Source organism: Ranitomeya variabilis, chromosome 7, assembly GCF_051348905.1.
Source record: "Ranitomeya variabilis isolate aRanVar5 chromosome 7, aRanVar5.hap1, whole genome shotgun sequence".
NCBI lineage: Eukaryota > Metazoa > Chordata > Amphibia > Anura > Dendrobatidae > Ranitomeya > Ranitomeya variabilis.
The window spans coordinates 227,631,350-227,657,232 of NC_135238.1; the positions used below are offsets into that span (position 1 = coordinate 227,631,350).

Sequence of the window (25,883 nt, forward strand, 5' to 3'; positions counted from 1 at the left end):
AAGATAAAAAATGTGAAACTTTGCAATTCTCACATCGGCCACTGGGGCTTATTTTTAGTCTAACTTCCTGCTGTTTCAGGAAGTGCACATGTACATTAGCCAATAGGCTTTGACACTATCTTTTGACTTGAAGCATCTAATGAGCGTGTGCAAAAGTCACTGTGAAGGAAGGGGGAGCATGCAAGCTCTGACATTGCTGATGTTAATTACCAGCTTATTTGGTGTTATCAGCTGTGTATAGAGCGGATGCCTGTAATTGTAAACCGGCCTCTGATGATAACGAAACTGATGAAAACTCTTCCTGAAAGTATGAGTCAAAAATAGCCCCAGTGGCCAATGTGAAAATTGCAAGATGATTAACTTTAGATTTTTTGCTGTGATATGAAAAAAAATTGCTAAAAAATTTAAAAAATAAATGTAACTCAAAACCCAAATTGAAAAAAAACCTTCTTTTACTGAGGATAGCTTCAATTTAGGAATTATTATTTTGAGAATGCATCACTCTCATCAGGCCAACATCTAACATTCTTTCACAATTTTTATTACTTTAAAGAAATTACCAACACCCTGTACAGAGTATAAAAAATTACCTTCAAATAATGAAAATAATTTCAAAACATCAAGAGATCACATCCATTATATGCAAAGCAACTCATCCCCTTAATGAGACTGATAATAAGAGGTCTTAACAATCATGCAAATGAGCTAATTTAGTCCGAGAGTGTCTGCTCTGGTCTGCAGATTTGCTTGTGTGTACTTTATCATCAGCCTGTTATCATTTACACCCACAGACAAAGTTGATTAATCGTAGTTTATGGCAAATGAGAGAACTTTTAATATTTCACAGGGAGAGCAATAGTAACAGCGCCACCTTCTGGCTCGTTAGGTAATAGCACCTATATATCATTTTTTTAATTATTATTTCACGGATTTTCAAGTGCGTAAAGTTCGCCATCTACTATAAATGATAGCTCTGTGTACGTGAGCTATAATTTTCTCTCAACGCGTACGCTAAAATCGTCAGAAGGTCGTTCAATGTGACAGAGCAAATAGGTATTCATTTGTTTTCCATAAGCCGTGAATATATTTTCTGCTTTTGATCGCATAAATGATAGGCATAATTTAAACGTAAGATATATGCTCTTTGTTTTGGGAACATTCAGTGATGGAATAAAGGCGGAAGGGCCGATATCTCGAGAGCTGTCAGAATGATGAACAAAGTGTCCATAGCGCGGCGTTTCGCAACACGTAATGAATGGAAGTCGGATTCGGTTCAGTTAGTTCAAGGTACAGTATAGAATAAAAAATCGTTTTCTAGGGTCGGGACACGATTCACGGACAGAGCAGCCAAAAATCACCCAGATTTATATACGCGTACCTCCCCTCCTCCATCGGCATCAATAAAGCGAGGTTCGGTAATGCCGTCTATTTTCCTGGGATTAATGCAATTTCCGTAAAGTGCTAAAACCAATCCATTTAATCACGTCCATAACCCGTCTAACAAAAGGACGATCTGCCATCACGTTCTTGTATCCGTAGGTGTGAAAACACATTTGCAATGTTAAAAACAAAGGAAGAAAAGACGTTTAATATGTTATAATAAGATGAAAATTTATGTTCAGGAGGAGGAAGAAAAAAAAGAAGAAAAAAAAAGAAAAAAAAAAAAAAAAGCTCTTTCCCATAATTGACTTCTCTTTCTGAGACAATAAATTAAATTACTGTCCTGCTTAGGAAACATCTGGCACCTTTCATCGAAGTTCACGTCGTCAAAATGTTTGTGGGGAACATCAGACGGCGGCACGGTTGAATTCTTGAAGGTTTAATTTGCCGCTGTTCTGCGTCGGGGGGGGGGGGGGAATTATTTAATCAGATTAGATGTGCTTTAAGTGTACAGTCGTTTACATTTTAATGCTTTTTTTTCATAATTTGATTAAAGACTTGGAAGTAACAGAGGGGAAAAAAAAGACACAGACGCACCTGCCGCCAGTCGTCGGAAATTCTCATAAAAATGGAGATATTGCGGGCGCTGTTTTTCTAGCTTTGTACGCCACGCTGCGTTCTGTGTCATGAGGTTGGGGAACAACGTGATATTATGCAGTGAAAGTTTATCTGTTAGTATCCAGGGTACGAAAAGAAACGATGATGGAAAGAAGATCATGCGGAGGTGGGGTGGGAACTTCTTTACGATGAGAGATGAGCGAACTGTAAGGTTCGGGGTTCATATTGGACACCAAGTGTCCAGTGCTGCACTCCGAACACAGACTTCTACTGAAAGTCCGTCTTACACTCACCGGCCACTTTATTAGGTACACCATGCTAGTAACGGGTTGGACCCCCTTTTGCCTTCAGAACTGCCTCAATTCTTCGTGGCATAGATTCAACAAGGTGCTGGAAGCATTCCTCAGAGATTTTGGTCCATATTGACATGATGGCATCACACAGTTGCCGCAGATTTGTCGGCTGCACAACCCAAAGATGCTCCATACAAGGCAGGATGGATCCATGCTTTCATGTTGTTTACGCCAAATTCTGACCCTACCATCCGAATGTCGCAGCAGAAATCGAGACTCATCAGACCAAGCAACGTTTTTCCAATCTTCTACTGTCCAATTTCGATGAGCTTGTACAAATTGTAGCCTCAGTCTCCTGTTCTTAGCTGAAAGGAGTGGTACCCGGTGTGGTCTTCTGCTGCTGTAGCCCATCTGCCTCAAAGTTCGACGCACTGTGCGTTCAGAGATGCTCTTAGGCCTACCTTGGTTGTAACGGGTGGCGATTTGAGTCACTGTTGCCTTTCTATCAGCTCGAACCAGTCTGCCCATTCTCCTCTGACCTCTGGCATCAACAAGGCATTTCCGCCCACAGAACTGCCGCTCACTGGATTTTTTTTCTTTTTCGGACCATTCTCTGTAAACCCTAGAGATGGTTGTGCGTGAAAATCCCAGTAGATCAGCAGTTTCTGAAATACTCAGACCAGCCCTTCTGGCACCAACAACCATGCCACGTTCAAAGGCACTCAAATCACCTTTCTTCCCCATACTGATGCTCGGTTTGAACTGCAGGAGATTGTCTTGACCATGTCTACATGCCTAAATGCACTGAGTTGCCGCCATGTGATTGGCTGATTAGAAATTAAGTGTTAACAAGAAGTTGGACAGGTGTACCTAATAAAGTGGCCAGTGAGTGTATAGTTCGGGCATCCGGGGAGGAGAGGAAGAGAGACAGAGATACTCCAGCTCCAAAGTTCAGGTCCCCATTGGTTCGGGTTAAAGTTTGGCTTGCAATTTTAGTATCCGAACTGATCTTCCACGGGTTCACTAACAATGTGACTGTAAATTTTTCTCTTGTAATTATATACATGTGATTCAATGTATCGATATGTGTTTATATTAAATGGGATATCCAGGACTTTTCAAAAAAAACAAAAAATGTATCTAAGCACTAACAGGCAGGTAATTGCAGCTTACCTGCCTATTGTGCCCAGCCACTCCTGCTGGCGATTCCGCTGCCTCTGCTGACGAGACAGGGCGGGATATCCGAGGTCAGTCTGATTGACAGCCGACTCCCCCAGTTAGGAAGCGGGGATCTGGCTATCAATCAGAATGACCTCAGAAGTCCCACACGGTCTACAGAGTTGACCGGAAAAGAAGCCTCCACTCTGTAGATGTGACATCAGCAGAGGCTTCCGAATCGCCAGCAGGAGCGTCTATGACCCTTCTGTGCCGTGCACAAAAGGCAGGTAGCAGCTGCAATTACCCACCTGTTAGTGCTTAGATACATTTTTTGTTTTATGAAAACTCCCATATTTCCCCTTTCACTACTGCCCCCAGTTGCTGCAGCAGAAGCTTCTATATAGAGTCACTTGCAGGTAGTGAGTCAGTGTGTGGCTGAAGCCACGTGCCACGCAGAGATCTCTGTTGCTAAGGAAAGAAACAAATTAGGACGGAGTCATACTGTAGATCCCTGACGAAGATGAAACCTTTAAGGAAAGTGTAATGCACGATGCAGCTGCGCAGAGCTATGGTATTGATGAAGCGTGTGCTGCCTACATGCCGCTGCATTATTTCATTTGCTGTTATTGGCGCGTGCGCCTCACGTCATTAGGTATAACATGACTCTGTGCACCAGCATTTTGCAATGCAGATTAATACAAAAGTGGGCGGCATCTTTGTGTCTGACGATACTGCGCATGCGCATGATTACGGCCCATAGCAACACGGCGTGCATCCCATCAAGGAACTTCCGGTCCGGCGGACTCCACGCTTCCCTGGTAAAGCAGCACAGCTGCAATATATCTTATACTTATGGCTCAAGAATATAGATGGGTACACGACACAGGAAATGGTTACCCCTGACGAAGCCTCCTTGAGTGGCGACACGCGTCGGGTATTCCTTCCTGCCCTTCCTATTACCATGTGTGCTCCATCGGCTGCCGTCATTTCTGCCTTATAATATCTGGCCACGGCCGTTTACCCGCTCAGTCAGCGCTATGGGTCTGGTTTGACCTCCTGCTTCATGGTGTAGCCGGGGTTTCCATTGAATTACCGTATTGTGGTTCTCTCCATGGTGGACAAACATCCTAACATGTCTGCTGACTTATACTTTGGGTAAGCCGTGGTTCTTATTCACTCTACTCTGTGGCAGGTTCTTGTCATTGAGGGGGGGTATTTACATTTTTTCCCTTACTCTCTGTCTTCGGAGTTTTTGATATGTATATTTTCTCTTGATGTCATTTGATGGAATGCTGTTCATTTAAGTATCGATATGCTTATTTTTGGGCACACATGTGTAACAGGTTTTTGGGCATAGCTTTATTGTAAGCTTATTTGATCTATGGGTCAGTCACATGAGTGACTTTTTTAATGTTTTTAAAGTTTTGTGTGTATTTGTACCTAATAAAATTTGATGTCATCATGTGTATTGTTGTATGGTGAATGATCCTTCCTTTATGGCCTACATCTTTTTCTTTTGGTTTGCAATTCATTGTTTGTAGGCTTGGCTGGATCCCACGACATTTTACCTGGTGGTGCCCCCTCAATTTACATATTACTTTGGTATTGATGAAGCAGTTACAATATGCGCCAAGTCAGTTCCTATGACAGTCACTTAGGAGGGAAGCTACGACATGAAAGGACAATTGGGAAAACAGTGAGCTACAAAAATGAGGTGGACTCCTTAATTGTGTGTGTCATTATGGAAAATGATCTTGAGGGCAGCATTGTGGCTCAGTGGTTAGCAATATTGCTTTGCAACGTTGGGGCCCTGCGTTCAAATCCCACCAATGACGGCATCTGCAAGGAGTTTGTATGTTCTCCCTGGGTTTGTGTGGGTTTCCTCTGGGTTCTTCGGTTTCCTTCCACATTCCAAAGACATACGTATTGGAAATCTAGATTGTGAGCCCCAATGGGGACAGTAATAATAACAATATCTGTACAGTGCTGCAGAATATGATGGTGCTATTATCAGTAGGTAAAATAAATAGGGATTTAGCGCTAGGACTTGCATCTCTGAAAACCCCATTCCCTTGTAGATAGTGGTTATGATTTCAAGACAAGGAGGTCTGGGTAGACTTCTTGAGGAGTCTGTTAGCCTATCTAGAGTAATTGTTACTGCTGGGGTTACCAGTCATTAAAAAAAATGGTGGACCGGCATCTGGAGAAGACATTTTCATCATGAGCATAAAGGCCCCGTCTCACATAGCGAGATCGCTAGCGAGATCGCTGCTGAGTCACAAGTTTTGTGACGCAACAGCGACCTCAGTAGCGATCTCGCTATGTGTGACACGTACCAGCGATCAGGCCCCTGCTGTGAGATCGCTGGTCGTGTCGGAATGGCCTGGACCTTTTTTTGGTCGTTGAGGCCCCGCTGACAGCGCTGAATCGGTGTGTGTGACACCGATCCAGCGATGTCTTCACTGGTAACCAGGGTAAACATCGGGTTACTAAGCGCAGGGCCGCGCTTAGTAACCCGATGTTTACCCTGGTTACCAGCGTAAATGTAAAAAATAACAAACAGTACATACTCGCCTTCTGATGTCCGTCAGGTCCCTTGCCGTCTGCTTCCTGCTCTGACTGAGTGCCGCCGTACAGTGAGAGCAGAGTGCAGCGGTGACGTCACCGCTGTGCTGTACTTTCACTTTCACTTTGCGGCACTCAGAGCAGGAAGCAGACGGCAAGGGACCTGACGGACATCAGAAGGCGAGTATGTACTGTTTGTTATTTTTTACATTTACGCTGGTAACCAGGGTAAACATCGGGTTACTAAGCGCGGCCCTGCGCTTAGTAACCCGATGTTTACCCTGGTTACCCGGGTGCTGCAGGGGGACTTCGGCATCGTTGAAGACAGTTTCAACGATGCCGAAGTCGTTCCCCTGATCGTTGGTCGCTGGAGAGAGCGGTCTGTGTGACAGCTCCCCAGCGACCACACAGCGACTTACCAACGATCATGGCCAGGTCGTATCGCTGGTCGTGATCGTTGGTAAATCACTATGTGAGACGGGGCCTTTAGTGGGTTCAAGTGAAGGCCAAAAGAGGCTTGCCCATCATGAGTGTTGGTGAATTTGAGATTCAACATGGGATTGTTCACTATGGAAATATTGGTGGGTTGGAGACCCAGGAACAAGATGAGCAGGATACAAAGTAGTCATTGTACAGTGGATCACTTGGTAACTTTCTTGGGATCCATAAGCGTCAGGCGCCAATGTGATATCATCCGGAGGTTGTCATTGATGGTGACCTCATTGCGGGAATGGTTTCCACTTTAGAGAAGTGGCGCTAGTAGAGTCTTAGCTTTTATAGCCGGGTCTAGAAGGAACTGTGATACTTTACGACTGGTGATGGACTTATAGTCGGAGACTAGTTGCCCTGTGGCCCCTGAAGTGCCCTGGATGGTGAAATTTAAAAACTTTGCTATATCACCATCAACATAGACTTATATTAAGTTTATATTTATCCCCCTCTTATACTTTAGGAAAAGCCTCTGTAGATGGATGAGAATCATCCAGGTGCAGAACAGAACATTCCTAGTAAAAGCGGAAAGCACATAGGGCCATGGTAGAACAGGAGGAGTCTAATAGGGTTAATGATCGTGTATATTTGGCGTAACACAAATTCTGCATGACAAGAATATGACGTTTAGGTATTTGAGCGCAGGATGGCAATGCAAAGTGTGTTGACGCCACTCAGGACATCTAATTTTCTGCATGTAGATTTCTGGAGGAATGCAACCGGTGATCGCGCCATAGGCTGACGGTAATTAATGACCACTGGTCCAGGTGCCGTTAGCAGAACCTACACTAGTCAGATTCCAAGGACAGCCCAGAGTTGTTGTTTTTTGCTATCACCAGTAGGAACTCTTCCATTGTAGCTGAAAAGGGACCATAAATGAGCTGCATCTCTGCAGACTGGCTTTTTCAGTCTTCTATTCAGCAATCCTATCCAGCCTTGTGCAGGATTAGATGCATACATTTGGCTCGGTTACCTGCTGGGGTTAAGTTGTCTTGGTTCCAGTGTTGGAACAGAAGCATCCACAAACTATAAATCGGCCATGTGCAAGTATGTGAGGTCGAAGAAATCCTCGGCTTACCAAAATGTTGTGACGTGTCGTCCAGTAATTTCGTATGCACGTACAAATCATGTTTTAGGGTCTTACAGTGGCATGTAAAAATTTGGGCACACGTATAAAAGGCCTAAAGTTAAAGTTGATACATTTACTTTGTATTTAGGCAAAAAAACAGTATATATTTTCATCTTTTACATTTTAAAAAGCACAAATAGGAAAATGGTTTGATGCAAAAGCTTTGGCACCCTGCATTGTTAGTACCTAGTAGTACCCCCTTTTGAAAGTATCACAGCTTGTAAATGTTTTTTGTGGCCAGACAAGTCTTTCAATTCTTGTTTGAGGGATTTTCATTGATTCTACCTTTGAGAATTCTTCCAGTTCTGTGAGATTCCTGGGTCGTCTTGCATCCTCTGCTATTTTGAGGTCTAGCGACAGATTTTCAATGATGATCAGATCAGGGGACTGTGAGCGCCATTGAAAAACTTCTGCTTGTACCTTTTGAGGTCATCTGTTGTGGATTTTGACGTGTGTTTAGGATCATTATCCATTTGTAGAAGCCATCCTCTTTTCATCTTCAGCTTTTTTACAGATGGTGTTGTGTTTGCATCAAGAATTTGTTGAATTTGCATTGAATCGATTCTTCCCTCTACCTGTGAAATGTTTTCTGTGCCATTGGCTGCAACACAACCCCAAAGCATAATTGATCCACCCCCATGCTTAATGGTTGGCGAGATGTTCTTTTCCTGAAATTTTGTGCCCTTTTTTCTCCACACATATCTTTGATCATTGTGGCCAAATAGTTCTATTTTACCCTCATCAGTCCACAGTACTTGTTTACAAAATGCATTAGGCTTGTTTAGATGTTCTTCTGCACACTTCTGATGCTGAATTTTATGGTGAGGATGCAGGAGAGGTTTTCTTCTGATGACTCTTCCATGAAGGCAATATTTGTGCAGGTGTTCCTGTTAACTGCGATTGCTAAATTACATTTCGAACTGAGTAAAGGGAAACATGAAAACAATTTGCTATCTTCTTATAACCTTCTCCTGATTTGTAGGCCTCCAGCATTTTGAGATTACTAGGCAGCTGCTTAGAAGAACCTATGGCTGCTGTTTTTTGGCACAAGGTTAGAGGAGGCTGGGTTTGTATAAAGCTGAGAAATGTACATTACTTGGTTACTTGGTCTTTCCAAATGATGACAGTGAACAAACCATAACCCTAACAGGCTAATTAACTTTGACCAAAGTTTCAGAACTTATCTGAGCACACAAATCTCCAAGGGTACTCAAGCTTCTGTATCTGTCCATCTTCCTTTTTTGTAATTTTTCAAATGTAATAAATGGAAATAATATTTTTTTTTGCCTAAAATACAAAGAAGGTGTGTCATCTTTAACTTGACGCCTTTTAGAGATTATTTCATAGTCAACTTGCTTAACTGTTCACAGTAACAGTAGTTTTAACCCGGGGTGCCCAAACTGTCACATGCCACTGTATATAGTATGGGAAAATGGTGATTGTTTTGAGGTCTTCTTCATTCAGGAGTGTCGTCGTATCCATGAAGACCACCCTAAATTTCACAATTGGTAGCCTTTTGTGATCCATACTCATGGCTCCACCGATACTTTTCCTTAGAGACTATATAATTATGCCGACATAGAGAAGTAAGTTGATGTTATATTGGAGGTGGACATTGTATTGTACAGTGATGTGGTTATAGGTTGGCAGCTCTTCTGCACTTTTTGGGAACTGTATGTTAATTTGGAATAATAAAGCGGAGTTCTATTTAAAGTTTATAAAAACTAATATTGGAGGGGAAGGAGCCACACACAGTTGAAAGTAAGGGCGGTAGTAGTGAGTAAGGGGGGCGCAATAGGGACCCAACACTTTTCTCTTGCACAGGAGTATGGTTTTGTTTTTTCCAGGGTTAATCAAATACTGTAACCAGTGTTTTCTCTTTGACAAAGATATCACAGATCTAATACTCAGCATGGCTGGTCTGCAAAATAATCCAAGGCTGCAGCATTCACTACATCTGCCTGATCGTCATTAACTGATCCCCGTAGCGCAGAAGCAAAGACCCCAGTGTATCGACTTGCAAAGGAACAAGCAGCAGCCTGGAGACAGGTGGCACATACAGTCATTTGAATAACGCAGCCTTAATCCGTGCAGTTACACCATGCCAAGCACTATCTGGAAATGAAGCATCTGGAGCAAACTGAGAAGTCTCCGAGGCTGGAAGAAACAGGGGAGTGGTGGTGCGATAACCCATTCTATAGCCTTAGAAATTAATGCTTTCCTGCATTGTGTAGATATTACCCAGCACATCATACATTGTGTCCAAGTAATGTCTGACTAAAGCCCAAAACTACTCCAATAAGAAATTTCCAAAGGTTTATACTTAAAAAGTATTGAAAGATATCTCTAAATATGCAAAACTAGAAGAAAATAACTACTATAATACTGTCCCATATACAAGAATATAACTACTATAATACTGCCCTCTATGTACAGGAATATAACTACTATAATACTGCCCCTATGTACAGGAATATAACTACTATAATACTGCCCCTATGTACAGGAATATAAATACTATAATACTGCCCCTATGTACAAGAATATAACTACTATAATACTGCCCCTATGTACAAGAATATAACTACTATAATACTGCCCCTATGTACAAGAATATAAATACTATAATACTGCTCCTATGTACAAGAATATAACTACTATAATACTGCCCCTATGTACAAGAATATGACTACTATAATGCTGCTCCTATGTACAAGAATATAACTACTATAATACTGCTCCTATGTACAAGAATATAACTGCTATAATACTGCCCCTATGTACAAGAATATAAATACTATAATACTGCTCCTATGTACAAGAATATAACTACTATAATACTGCCCCTATGTACAAGAATATAACTACTATAATACTGTCCCTATATACAAGAATATAACTACTATAATACTACTCCTATGTACAAGGATATGACTACTATAATACTACTCCTATGTACAAGAATATGACTACTATAATACTGCTCCTATTTACAAGAATATGACTACTATAATACTGCTCCTATGTACAAGGATATGACTACTATAATACTACTCCTATGTACAAGAATATGACTACTATAATACTGCTCCTATGTACAAGAATATGACTACTATAATACTGCTCCTATGTACAAGAATATGACTACTATAATACTGCTCCTATGTACAAGAATATAACTACTATAATACTGCCCCTATGTACAAGAATATAACTACTATAATACTGCCCCTATGTACAAGAATATAACTACTATATTACTGCCCCTATGTACAAGAATATGACTACTATAATACTGCCCCTATGTACAGGAATATAACTACTATAATACTGCTCCTATGTACAAGAATATAAATACTATAATACTGCTCCTATGTACAAGAATATAACTACTATAACACTGCCTCCTATGTACAAGAATATAACTACTATAATACTGCCCCTATGTACAAGAATATAACTACTATAATACTGCTCCTATGTACAAGAATATGACTACTATAATACTGCTCCTATGTACAAGAATATGACTACTATAATACTGCCCCTATATACAAGAATATAACTACTATAATACTGCTCCTATGTACAGGAATATAACTACTATAATACTGCTCCTATATACAAGAATATAACTACTATAATACTGCCCCTATGTACAAGAATATCACTACTATAATACTGCTCCTATGTACAAGATTATAACTACTATAATACTGCCCCTATATACAAGAATATAACTACTATAATACTGCCCCTATGTACAAGAATATAACTACTATAATACTGCCCCTATGTACAAGAATATAACTACTATAATACTGCTCCTATGTACAAGAATATAACTACTATAATACTGCTCCTATGTACAAGAATATAAATACTATAATACTGCTCCTATGTACAAGAATATAACTACTATAACACTGCCTCCTATGTACAAGAATATAACTACTATAACACTGCCTCCTATGTACAAGAATATAACTACTATAATACTGCTCCTATGTACAAGAATATAACTACTATAATACTGCTCCTATGTACAAGAATATAACTACTATAATACTGCTCCTATGTACAGGAATATAACTACTATAATACTGCCCCCTATGTACAAGAATATCACTACTATAATACTGCTCCTATGTACAAGATTATAACTACTATAATACTGCCCCTATATACAAGAATATAACTACTATAATACTGCCCCTATGTACAAGAATATAACTACTATAATACTGCCCCTATGTACAAGAATATAACTACTATAATACTGCCCCTATGTACAAGAATATAACTACTATAATACTGCCCCTATGTACAAGAATATAACTACTATAATACTGCTCCTATGTACAAGAATATAACTACTATAATACTGCCCCCTATGTACAAGAATATAACTACTATAATACTGCCCCTATTTACAAGAATATAACTACTATAATACTGCCCCTATGTACAAGAATATAACTACTATAATACTGTCCCTATGTACAAGAATATAACTACTATAATACTGTCCCTATGTACAAGAATATAACAACTATAATACTGCTCCTATGTACAAGAATATAACTACTATAATACTGCCCCTATGTACAAGAATATAACTACTATAATACTGCTCCCCTATGTACAAGAATATAACTACTATAATACTGTCCCTATGTACAAGAATATAACAACTATAATACTGCCCTCTATGTACAGGAATATAACTACTATAATACTGCTCCTATGTACAAGAATATAACTACTATAATACTGCCCCTATTTACAAGAATATAACTACTATAATACTGCCCCTATGTACAAGAATATAACTACTATAATACTGTCCCTATGTACAAGAATATAACTACTATAATACTGTCCCTATGTACAAGAATATAACAACTATAATACTGCTCCTATGTACAAGAATATAACTACTATAATACTGCCCCTATGTACAAGAATATAACTACTATAATACTGCTCCCCTATGTACAAGAATATAACTACTATAATACTGTCCCTATGTACAAGAATATAACAACTATAATACTGCCCTCTATGTACAGGAATATAACTACTATAATACTGCTCCTATGTACAAGAATATAACTACTATAATACTGCTCCTATGTACAAGAATATAACTACTATAATACTGCTCCTATATACAAGAATATAACTACTATAATACTGCTCCTATATACAAGAATATAACTACTATAATACTGCTCCTATGTACAAGAATATGACTACTATAATACTGCCTCTTATAGGCAGACAGGTTATATAAATATATTTGTCTCTTGTGTTATATCTGTAGTGTGTTTCCTTACAGCAGATGCACAATATAATCCTAACTAATTGTGTATGTTGATGTCATTATTAATTGCACATTGGGGATGGAGTCTTGGAGAACAGTCCCGGTGTCCCCCGTAATGGATCCAGTGATGCTGCTTAAACCATTCTGTTTGCAGGACCTCCTGGGCAGAAGAAATGCTGCGTGCTTGTAGGAACAGATCCCAGAACTGTGCAGCCAACACCTCAGTGATCATGTGTATGTAATAAATGTAATTGTATCAGCAGTCGCTGCCGGGGAACAGTGTGATGTCTCAGGGATTCGCTTTTGTTTCCTGCTTTGAACGACATCCAGAATAGGTCCTGGATGTGGAAATAAGTTAAAGGGGTTTTCAGGAACGCACAGTCCAGCCTTCCCAAAAGACTTCCCTATTGGTAGAAATCATTTTTAGATTGCTGATCTTACACCTAGTGTATACGGCACAGTCACTGCATTATCATCACAGACAGGAGAACAGTAAGAAGTGACCCTTTAATTCACAGCAGTAGACATTAGGTGCTGAAAACAGCGCTGAGATCACATCTCCCGAGATCTTGGTGCCGAGATCTCCATCTGCGCATGCGCCGCCCCCGGCAGCCATTTTCCCGGAGTCCACTGCATAGTAATCCATGTAAGTGTGGGGGGCTCTGGGCTTTCACAAAATGTCGGCAGGGCCCCCGCACCACCGAACACCCCCTCATCCCATCCTGCGGCCTGCAGCAACGCTCCACTCTTGCCTCCTCCAGCTGCAACCCTGGGACCCTGCTCCACCGCGACTGGTAAGGTATATCCACATTGTAAGGCGCACCCCCATTTCCCCCTCAAATTTGGGGGGAAAAAATGCGTCTCATAATCCGAAAAATACAGTACCTTCTTTTCTACTGTAATTTTTTATAGCAACTTTGCAGATTAACATTTCATACCTACATTTTATAGTGTTTTTTCTTTTTTCCATTTTCTATGGCAGTAATGCAGTTTCAATGTTCTACAGTAATCATTCTTAATAATTTATGGTGCAACCTTATAGTTTTTCGATGTGTTTTTTGGTTGGCACCTGTTCACAGTAGCTTAGGTGTGCTGTTGCTTATTTCTCTATTTGTATCAATCACAATAGGCCGTGGTCCACCTCACATCACCATAAGCTTTTCACACCCTCATTAGATGCTTCAATATAAGAGATGGGGTGACATCAACCCCACAAATATAACCCCACTTGCCAGTGCGAAGAGCCCCTTAAAGCGCCATAATTGGCGCATCTATTAGATGGGACTTTTCTGGGTGACTGTGGGCTGCTATTTTTAGGCTAGGGAGGGCAATGTCCATGGCCCCTTACCAGACTGAGAATTCCATCCCCCAGCTGTCTGCTTTAGCTAAACTGGTTGCCCCCTCACACCATTTTTTAAATTTATTTATGTAAATAATTAAAAAATACGGTGTGGTGACCCCTCTATTCTTGATAACCAGCCTTGCTGAAGCTGACAGCTGAGGGTTGCAGCCCGCAGCTGTCAGTTTTGCTATGCTGGTTGTCAAACATTGAGGGGAACCCACGCCTTTTTTTTATTTTAATTTATGGCGCAGGCTCCATCTCATGAATACTCCTATCAGCTGCGCCTGCTCACGCTTTCATCAGCGACCCAAGGTGTAGGCTCCTGGGAGGAGTATTCCCATCAGCCGACGCCTGTGACCGGAGGTAAAGTTTTTACCACCTGTCACAGCTGCTGACTCATGAATCGACATCCCTGCCAAAGGAGAGAAGTGACGCGCAGGGACGCCGGAGCTACACTCGTATGCTAACCAAGTGTCTTCAGCATGCTCAAAAAATATGTTGGGAGTCCCCACGTCTTCATGTCTCGCAGCTGTTTGACAGCCGTAACACATGCATGGATTGCCTGTTTGTTAGGAAATCCCTGCATGTGTTAAGGCTGTCGAACAGCCATGAGATGTGCAGGCGCGGGGACTACCAACATATTTTTCGAGCATGCTGAAGACACTTGGTTAGCACCTGAGCATGCTCCGATAACACCTCCGGGAGCAGCGGCACTGACATCACTAGAACAGCACTTAGTTTAATTTTCATTGTTTTCATATTAAATGGGTCCCTGATATGATTAACCCCTTAGTGACAGAGCCAATTTGGTACTTAATGACCGAGCCAATTTTTACAATTCTGACCACTGTCACTTTATGAGGTTATAACTCTGGAACGCTTTAACGGATCCCGCTGATTCTGAGACTGTTTTTTCGTGACATATTGTACTTCATATTAGTGGTAACATTTCTTTGATATTACTTGCGATTATTTATGAAAAAAATGGAAATATGGCGAAAATTTTAAAAATTGTGCAATTTTCAAACTTTGTATTTTTATGCCCTTAAATCAGAGAGATATGTCACACATAATAAATAACATTTCCCACATGTCTACTTTACATCAGCACAATTTTGGAAACACATTTTTTTTTTGTTAGGGAGTTATAAGGGTTAAAAGTTGACCAGCAATTTCTCATTTTTACAACACCATTTTTTTTTAGGGACCACATCTCATTTGAAGTCATTTTGAGGGGTCTATATGATAGAAAATAACCAAGTGTGACACCATTCTAAAAACTGCACCGCTCAAGGTGCTCAAAACCACATTCAAGAAGTTTATTAACCCTTTACGTGCTTCACAGGAACTGAAACAATGTGGAAGGAAAAAATGAACATTTAACTTTTTTTGCAAACATTTTAATTCAGAACCATATTTTTTTATTTTCACAAGTGTAAAAACAGAAATTTAACCATAAATTTTGTTATGCAATTTCTCCTGAATACGCCGATACCCCATATGTGGGGGTAAACCACTGTTTGGGCGAACCGCAGAGCTTGGAAGAGAAGGAGCGCCGTTTGACTTTTTCAATGCAGAATTGGCTGGAATTGAGATCGGACGCCATGTCGCGTTTAGAGAGCCCCTGATGTGCCTAAACAGTGGAAACCCCCCACAAGTGATACCATTTTGGAAACTAGACCCCTTAAGGAACTTATCTAGATGTGTGGTGAGCACTTTAAACCCCCAAGTGCTTCACAGAAATTTATAACGTAGAGCCGTGAAAATAAAAAATCCTTTTTTTTCCCTCAAACATGATTTTTTAGCCTGCAATTTTTTATTTTCTCAAGGGTAACAGGAGACATTGGACCCCAAAATCTGTTGACCAGTTTGTCCTGAGTACGCTGACACCCCATATGTAGGGGGGGCACTGTTTGGGCACCCATCAGGGCTCAGAAGGGAAGGAGCGCCGCTTGGAACGCAGACTTTGATGGGATGTTCTGCGGGTGTCATGTTGCATTTGCAGAGCTCCTGATGTACCTAAACAGTAGAAACCCCCCACAAGTGACCCCATTTTGGAAACTAGACCCCCCAAAGAGCTTATCTAGATGTGTGGTGAGCACTATGAACCCCCAACTGCTTCACAAAAGTTTATAATGTAGAGCCATGAAAATAAAAAGAATCATATTTTTTCCACAAAAATGATCTTTTCACCCCCAAATTTTTACTTTCACAAGGGTACAGGAGAAATTGGACCCCACAATTTATTGTGCAATTTATGCTGAATATGCTGATACCCCATATGTGGGGGATAAACCACTGTTTGGGCACATGGCAGAGCTCGGAAGGGAAGGAGCGCCGTTTTGGAATGCAGACTTTGATAGAATGGTCTGCGGGCGTTATGTTGCGTTTGCAGAGCCCCCGATGTACCTAAACAGTAGAAACCCCACACAAGTGACCTCATTTTGAAAACTAGACCCCCCAAGGAACTTATCTAGATGTGTTGTGAGAATTTTGAATGCCCAAGTGCTTCACAGAAGTTTATAATGCAGAGTCGTGAAAATAAAAAAAAAATATTTTTTCCACAAAAAAGATTTTTTTAGCCCCCAAATTTTTATTTTCACAAGGGTATCAGGAGAAATTGGACCCCAAAAGTTGTCCAATTTATCCCGAGTACGCTGATGCCCCATATGTGGGGGTAAACCACTGTTTGGGCGCATGGCAGAGCTCAGAAGGGAGGGAGCACCATTTGACTTTTTGAGCGCAAAATTGGCTGTGGCGTTTAGAGACCCCCTGATGTACCTAAACAGTGGAAACCCCCCAATTCTAACTCCAACCCTAACCCCAACACACCCCTAACCCTAATCCCAACCCGATCCATAATCCTAATCACAACCTTAACCCCCAACCTTAATCAACATTAATCCTATTCACAACCTTAACCCCCAAAACACCCCTAACCCTAATCCCAAAGCTAACCATAACCCTAATCAAAACCCTAAACCCAACACACCCCTAATCCTAATCTCAACCCTAACCTCAAAACCTAACCCTAATCCCAATACACCCCTATCCCTAATCCCAACCCTAGCCTTAACCCTAATCCCAAACCTAACCCTAATCCCAAATGTAACCCTAATGCCAACCCTAATCCAAACCCTAATCCCAACTCTAACCCTAACTTTAGCCCCAACCCTAGCCCTAACCCTAACTTTAGCCCAAACCCTAACTTTAGCCCTAAACCTAGCCCCAACCCTAACCCTAACTTTAGCCCCAACCCTAACCCTAACCCTAGCTCTAACCCTAATCCTAGCCCTAACCCTAGCCCTAACCCAAGCCCTATCCCTAGCCCTAACCCTAAGGCTATGTGCACACGTTGCGGATTTTGCTGCGGGTCCGCAGCAGTTTCCCATGAGTTTACAGTACAATGTAAACCTATGGGAAACATAAAACGCTGTGCCCATGCTGCGGAAAAAAACACGCGGAAACGCAGCGGTTTACATTCCGCAGCATGTCAATTCTTTCTGCGGATTCCGCAGCGGTTTTACACCTGCTCCATAATAGAAAACCGCAGCTGTAAAACCGCAGGGGAATCCGCACAAAAACCGCGGTACATCCACGATAAATCCGCAGGAAAAATGCAGCGTTTTGGCTCTGCGGATTTATCAAATCCACTGCGGAAAAATCCGCAGAGAACCATTCTACGTGTGCACATATCCTAACCCTCCCCTTACCCCTAACCCTACCCCTAACCCTACCCCTAACCCTAACCCTAACCCTAACCCTAATTGGAAAATAGAAATTCATATATTTTTTTTAATTTTATTATTTTTTCCTTACTCTTTTTTTTCCCTTATTTTTTTTATTTTGATCACTGTGATAGGATCTCACAGTGACCAAAATAAAACAAGTGGAAGAATCTTCCTCTGTCGGCCGGCAGATCACAGTGGGCGCACTGCGCATGCGCCCGCCATTTTCTTACCGGAGCAAGAAGCCGGCGGCCAGCAGAAGAAGCAGGAGGACCCAGGGACACCGGTAAGTATAACAGGGTCCCCGAATCCCCCTATTTCTCTGTCCTCTGATGTGCGATCACATCAGGGGACAGAGAATGACATCGCTTTTTTTTTGCGGTCGCCGGTAAACAGTTAATTACGGCGATCGCAAAACAGGGGTCGGTAAAAACCGACCCCGATCATGTTCTTTGGGGGTCTTGGCTGCCCTCGGCAGCCGAGACCCCAAAGATCTTCCGGGTGCCGGGCGGCGGGTGCACTGCGTATGCGCCCGCCATTTTTTCCCTGGAAAAAGATGACGGCGCCCATCGGGAGCCACGAGAAGCACCGGGGGATATAGGTGAGTATTGGGGGGCTATCGGGGGCGATCGGGGACCCAATTTCTCTGTCCTCCGATGTGCGATCACATCGGAGGACAGAGAAATTAAATGGCAAATCGCGTTTTTTTTTGGTTGTTGCGACCGCCGGTAAACGGTTAATTACCGGCGATCGCAACTTGGGGGTCGGTAAACCCCACCCCGAATCATGTTCTCTGGGGTCTCGGCTACCCTCGGCAACCGAGACCCCAGAGAAAATCCGACTCTGGGGGGCGCTATTCACTTTTTCCACAGCGCCGTTAATTAACGGCGCTGTGGTTTAAGTACGGTCGTTAAGGGGTTAAACACAAACAGCTGATTAAATAGTTCATTTAAGATTAGGATTATAATTAGTGATGAGCGAATATATTCGTTACTCGAGATTTCTCGAGCATGCTCGGGGGTCCTCTGAGTATTTTTGGGTGCTCGGAGTGTTAGTTTTTATTGCCGCAGCTGAATGATTTACATCTGTTAGCCAGCATAAGTACATGTGGGGATTCCCTAGCAATCAGGCAACCCCCACATGTACTTATGCTGGCTAACAGATGTAAATCATTCAGCTGGAGCGCTAAAAACTAAAACTCCGAGCACTAAAAAATGCTTGGAGGACCCCCGAGTGTGCGCGGGAAATCTTGAGTAACGAGTATATTCGCTCATCACTAATTATAAAGCCATTCTAAAGTTGATTTTCAGTGTAAGTACACCAGCCTCACAGGTCTGATATCTATTTAATCATGTATATAGTTTGAATTGTGAAATCTAGAGGAAAAAAATCTGCTTTCATATAAGAATTTTTCTAAGCCAACAAACTAAGTAACCCAAAGAGATAAAATAGAAAACGTTTTTTATTTTGTTTTTTCTTTATACGGAATTTTTAACTCAATATTTTGTAACTGTGGCCGTCCTGACGAGGACCTATTTCTTATTGTCTTTTATTGTGTATTTATTGGCACCCAGGGAACAGAGTAACATCTGAGAGATGGAAATCCACAGGGCATCTGAACGTTCCCTGTCTGAGACATTGATATACAATCATTTTGTATTCCCAGAGTAACATCTGCAGCAAACCTCAGTGTCTCTGCGCTGAAACAAATCCCCCTCTCCCTTCCCAGCTAAACACATTTCATCGGCTTTGAATGTAATTTTGCTTGCATGGCAAAGAGGAGGATGAAATAAAAACATAACTGCGAGGACGCATTTTGTGCCATTGTCGGATTAATGCAACAGTCACCTTGTCCGTAATGTGTTTATGTAAACCGCTCACGTTTTATGATGACGCTTCTCAGGGGGAATCTACTCACAAAATGATTCCAAATTCTCTTTGCGGTGGAAAAATTGACCTGACTCATTGTCATAACTTTGTGCCAGTCCAGAGGTCAATAAAGTATAACATTAATTATGTCTGATCAATGGTCACAAGTTTTGTTGTACATGCACAGTGCAACTTCTGCGCTGTAAAGGTGCTGATCGTACTTGGAGGTTCGAGCTTTCTATGATTCATATAAATAAAAAATGCAATAAAATAAACAAATTAAATCATGTTTATATTTAATGTAAAATATATATGTATATGTTGCCTTGCACATAGTCAGGGCACCCAGAGCCAGAGGCAGCAAAACAACCCAAAAACATCTTTGAACCTCCACCATATTTGACTGTAGGTACTGTGTTCTCTTCTTTGTAGGCCTCATTCTGTTTCTGGAAAACAGTAGAGTGATGTGCTTTACCAAAAAATTCTATCTTAGTGTCATCTATCCACAAGACATATATAATGTATATACATATGTATGTATATATATATATATATATATATATATATATATATATATATATATACACACACACACACACACACACACACACACACATATATATATATATATATATATATATATATATATATATATATATATATATATATATATATATATATATATACATTATATGGTTTGAGAAAGGTTGTGGGATCAGAACTTTACCACTTGGCTTAATAAAAAGTAATATCTGATTGGAATGCTGCATGTACATATATATACACTTATGGCCAAAGGTGTTGGCACCCTAGGAATTGTTCCAGAAAATTGAGTATTTCTCCCAGAAAATTATTGCAATTATCTGTTTATTTTCCTTTTGTGTGTATTTGAACAACACAAAAAAAAAAAACAGAGGAAAAAAAAAAAGGCAAATGGGATATAATTTCGCACAAAACCCCCAAAATAGGCCAAGCAAAATTGTTGGCACCCTCAACTTAATATTTGGCTGCACACCATTTGAAATAAATAACTGCAATCAATCGCTTCCTATAACCATCAATAACTTACACCTCTCAACTGGAATTTTGTACGACTCTTCTTTTGCAAACTGTTCCAGGTCTCTCATATTTGAAGGCATCTTCTCCCAACAGCAATTTTAAGATCTCTCCACAGGTGTTCGATGGGACTTAGGTCCGGACTCATTGCTGCCACTTCACTTCAGATCTCTCCAGAGCTTTGTTTTCACCCATCTCTGGGGGCTTCTTGAAATATGTTTGGGGACATTATCCTGTTGAAAGACCCATGACCTAGGACACAACATAATCAATAAGTTTACAACTCATGGCACTGTAGCTAATTTCCCTGGCAGTGGATAACAGAGAAAAATTGATGAAAGGTAGTCTGGATGGTGGATAAGCGGCCCCAATCACGTTCCACAGAAATTCAAGCTGTCCTGCAGGCTGAGAATGCATCAGTGTCAGGGCAAACTATCTGTCCACATTTGAATGAAATGAAACACTACGGCAGGAGACTTAGGAGGACCTGACCGCTGACACAGACATGAAAAAGCTTAACTGTAGTTTGCCAAAATGTACGTCAGTAAGCCAAATTCCTTCTGGGAAAGTGTCTTGTGGACAGATGACACCAAGATAGAACTTTTTGGTAAAGCACATCATTCTACTGTCTACCAAAAACAGAATGATGGCTACAAAAAAAAGTACACAGCACCTACTGTCAAATATGGTGGAGGTTCAAAGATGTTTTGGGATTGTTTAGCTGCCTCTGGCACTGGGGACCCTGACTATGTACAAGGCAACATGAAATCTGAAGATTATCAAAGGATTTTGGGTCGTAATGTAGTGAGCACCCTGGACAAAAGAACATCTAGATCTCTGGAGTTGGCCTTCTTTCCTTGATTTTGTTAATATTTTTCAACAATTTTGGTTCACAAATCATCAGACAGTTCTCTTCTCCTCTTTTTGTTCTCCATGCTTAGTGTGGCACACACAGACAGACAATGCAAAGATTGAGTCAACTTCTCCCCTTTTTATCTGGTTTCAAGTGTAATTTTCATATTGCCCACACCTGTTACTTGCCACAGGTGAGTTTGAACGAGCATCACTTGCTTGAAATAAAGCTGATAACTCACCATTTCGGAAAGGTGCCAACAATTTTGTCCAGCCTAATTTTTAGGGTTTTGTGTGAAATTATGTCCAACATGACTTATTTTTCTCTGTTTTGCTTGTATTATTCCAATACACAGAAAGTAAATAAACATGTGCATAACAAAGCATGTGTAATTGCAATAATTTTCAAGAAGAAATGCTTCCACTTCATTTTCTGGAACAATTTTAAGAGTGCCAACACTTTCGGCCGTGGCTGAATATATAGATAATTAAATATAAATAAATAATTGGAAGTTGGTTGGAGGGCAACAAAGCCAGGAAAAACACAACTTTTGACATCTCCAATAAAGGCAAAACAACTCGCATAGGCAAAAAAATATAAATCTTGGTCAGCTAGCCAGTGGAAAAAGGGAATTTTCAGTGATGAAACCCATCTATTTGTTCAAGGGTACAGAGCAAGTGTTGTTAGAAGAACCAAAAATGATCCATTGAGAGCTGATCATAGTCATCAAACTGTAAAACATCCTCAACAATTGATGTTTTGGGGCTTTTTTTGCAGCTGATGGTACAGGGAGCTTATTTCCTGTTGATGGTATGATGAATTCATCCAAATACATAGACGTTTTAAAACATTTTATTGCACCATTCATGCGTAAATTTGAAGGGACATTCCAACAAGATTTGGCTCCATGCCACAATAGCAAGTGTGTGAAAAAATTCCTGGAAGAAAATAAAGCAAAAGTGCTGGACTGGCCTAGCAATTCACCAGACTTAAATCCTATAGAAAATTTGTGGAGCATTGTGAAGAGACGTGTTGGCAAAATGGACTGTACAACCAAAGAACGCATGATAAACAGTGCCATACAAGTGTGGTTCAATGATGAAGAATTGAAGAATTTATGCAAAAACTTGGTAGAATTAATGCAATAATGCATTGAAAATCTTATATTTGCTAAAGGAGGACATACTTCTTACTAAAATTAGTATGTAGCAGTGCATTATAACATTTTATTATTAAATATTCAAAAATGTGTTTTTTGCTTTGTCCCAATTAATTTGCACAGCATTATATATATATATATATATATATATATATATATATATATATATACATACAGTACACAGTGCCTGCACCAGCAGAATAGTGAGTGCAGCTCTGGAGTATAATACAGGATGTAACTCAGGATCAGTAATGTAATGTATGTACACAGTGACTCCACCAGCAGAATAGTGAGTGCAGCTCTGGAGTATAATACAGGCTGTAACTCAGGATCAGTAATGTAATGTATGTACACAGTGACTGCACCAGCAGAATAGTGAGTGCAGCTCTGGAGTATAATGCAGGATGTAACTCAGGATCAGTAATGTAATGTATGTACACAGTGACTGCACCAGCAGAATAGTGAGTGCAGCTCTGGGGTATAATACAGGATGTAACTCAGGATCAGTAATGTAATGTATGTACACAGTGACTCCACCAGCAGAATAGTGAGTGTAGCTCTGGAGTGTAATACAGGATGTAACTCAGGATCAGTAATGTAATGTATGTACACAGTGACTGCACCAGCAGAATAGTGGGTGCAGCTCTGGGGTATAATGCAGGATGTAACTCAGGATCAGTAATGTAATGTATGTACACAGTGACTGCACCAGCAGAATAGTGAATGCAGCTCTGGAGTATAATACAGGTTGTAACACAGAATCAGTAATGTAATGTATGTACACAGTGACTCCACCAGCAGAATAGTGAGTGCAGCTCTGGAGTATAATACAGGATGTAACTAAGAATCAGTAATGTAATGTATGTACACAGTGACTCCACCAGCAGAATAGTGAGTGCAGCTCTGGAGTATAATACAGGATGTAACTCAGGATCAGTAATGTAATGTATGTACACAGTGACTGCACCAGCAGAACAGTTAGTGCAGCTCTGGAGTATAATACAGGATGTAACTCAGGATCAGTAATGTAATGTATGTACAAAGTGACTCCACCAGCAGAATAGTGAGTGCAGCTCTGGAGTATAATACAGGATGTAACTCAGGATCAGTAATGTATGTACACAGTGACTGCACCAGCAGAACAGTTAGTGCAGCTCTGGAGTATAATACAGGATGTAACTCAGGATCAGTAATGTAATGTACCGTATTTTCCGGCGTATAAGACGACTGGGCGTATAAGACGACCCCCCAACTTTACCAGTTAAAATATAAAATCTTCTTAAAAGTCGGGGGTCTTCTTATACACCCTATGTCGTCTTATAGGGCCGGTGAATATGTGCCTTTTGGGGGGGGGGGGGAGTGATCCTGATGACGAGGGGGCGTCTCACAGGAAAGTGAGTATCCCCCATTACCTTATCGTAGCGGTGCAGCGTGGGGGTCTCAGTGCTGGGAGTGGCGGCGGCGGCGGCTGCTGTGCTCTGGTGCGGTGGCTCCTCTTCTGTGTGGGGCCTCTGTGCTGTGGGGTGGCGGTGGCGGCGGCATATCTTTATCCAGTTGGGGCTCCTCCGGCATCTCCTTAGCCCTGGAGGCCCCGCCGCAACTCCATTGGTGCAATGCAGCGGCCATTTTCCCGGAGGCAGCTCAATAGGTGCGATGCGGTGGCCTCCGGGAAAATGGCCGCTGCTCAGATTCAGATCTCGTCCCGAAATCTCGGGACACGAGATCTGAATCTGAGCAGCGGCCATTTTCCCGGAGGCCACCACATTGCACCGATGGAGTTGCGGCGGGGCCTCCAGGGCTAAGGAGATGCCGGAGGAGCCCCAACTGGATAAAGATACGCCGCTGCCGCCGCCACCCCACAGCACAGAGGCCCCACACAGAAGAGGAGCCGCCGCACCAGAACACAGCAGCCGCCGCCGCTCCCAGCACTGACACCCCCACGCTGCACCGCTACGATAAGGTAATGGGGATTACTCACTTTCCTGTGAGACGCCCCCTCGTCATCAGGATCACTCCCCCTCCCCACCCACCATATACACCGGCGTACAAGACGATTCCCGGCGTATAAGACGACCCCCGACTTTTAAGAAGATTTTCGGGGGTTAAAAAGTCGTCTTATACGCCGGAAAATACGGTATGTACAAAGTGACTCCACCAGCAGAATAGTGAGTGCAGCTCTGGGGTATAATACAGGATGTAACTCAGGATCAGTAATGTAATATGGTGAATATTTATCACCATACCAGAATAAAAGTTCTACTTACCGCCTATAGCTCCTATTGCAGAAAAGCCCTGGAATTTATGTTCAGTAACATCAGGAACAAATGGTCTTCTCTATGCTGGAGGATATCAACCCATTGTACATTTTTTTGCATTTAGAATACGGATTTGTTCCAGGCCAGGAGTCTTTTATACCTTAAGGCTTCAGTAACCACATTTATATAAAACTCATTTAATTAAAGGCTACTAATCTCTTGGCGATTATTCCTGTATTCATTAGTCCCTGATCTAAAGGTTTTATTTTAAAAAATATGTTTGGAACAATACTCATCTAGGATTAGCGAGCCAGAGTCCCCCTCAAAAAATTTGCAATTTTTATTCAATAATAATAATTTAGGCACCGAACATAAGGTAACAGTGACTACTAAAAAAAGGTCACCCATATATAAATATATATGTACTAGATGGAGGCCCGATGTCGCGATGGGGGCAGGCTTTGCAGCATTGAGAATTTCTCGCCCCCATGTGCTCATCCACCTATCCACTCTCTCTTCCCCCATGTGCTGACTTCTCCCGTCTGCGATCAGACAGATAGCAGCGGTCACATTAAAACTGCGCATGCGCTCCTCCTGTACAAAGATGGCGGCGGTTTGTGAATCATTCGGCTGATCCCGGCGGCGGCTTGTTCACGAGGGTGT

General features: G+C 41.5%; 1 protein-coding gene across 1 annotated transcript in view; it reads left to right on the forward strand.

Annotated features, from left to right (window-relative positions):
• Positions 1–25,883, forward strand: part of NXPH2 (neurexophilin 2) — a 96,794-nt gene that overhangs the window by 36,118 nt on the left and 34,793 nt on the right. The gene's annotated exons all lie outside the window — the stretch shown is intronic.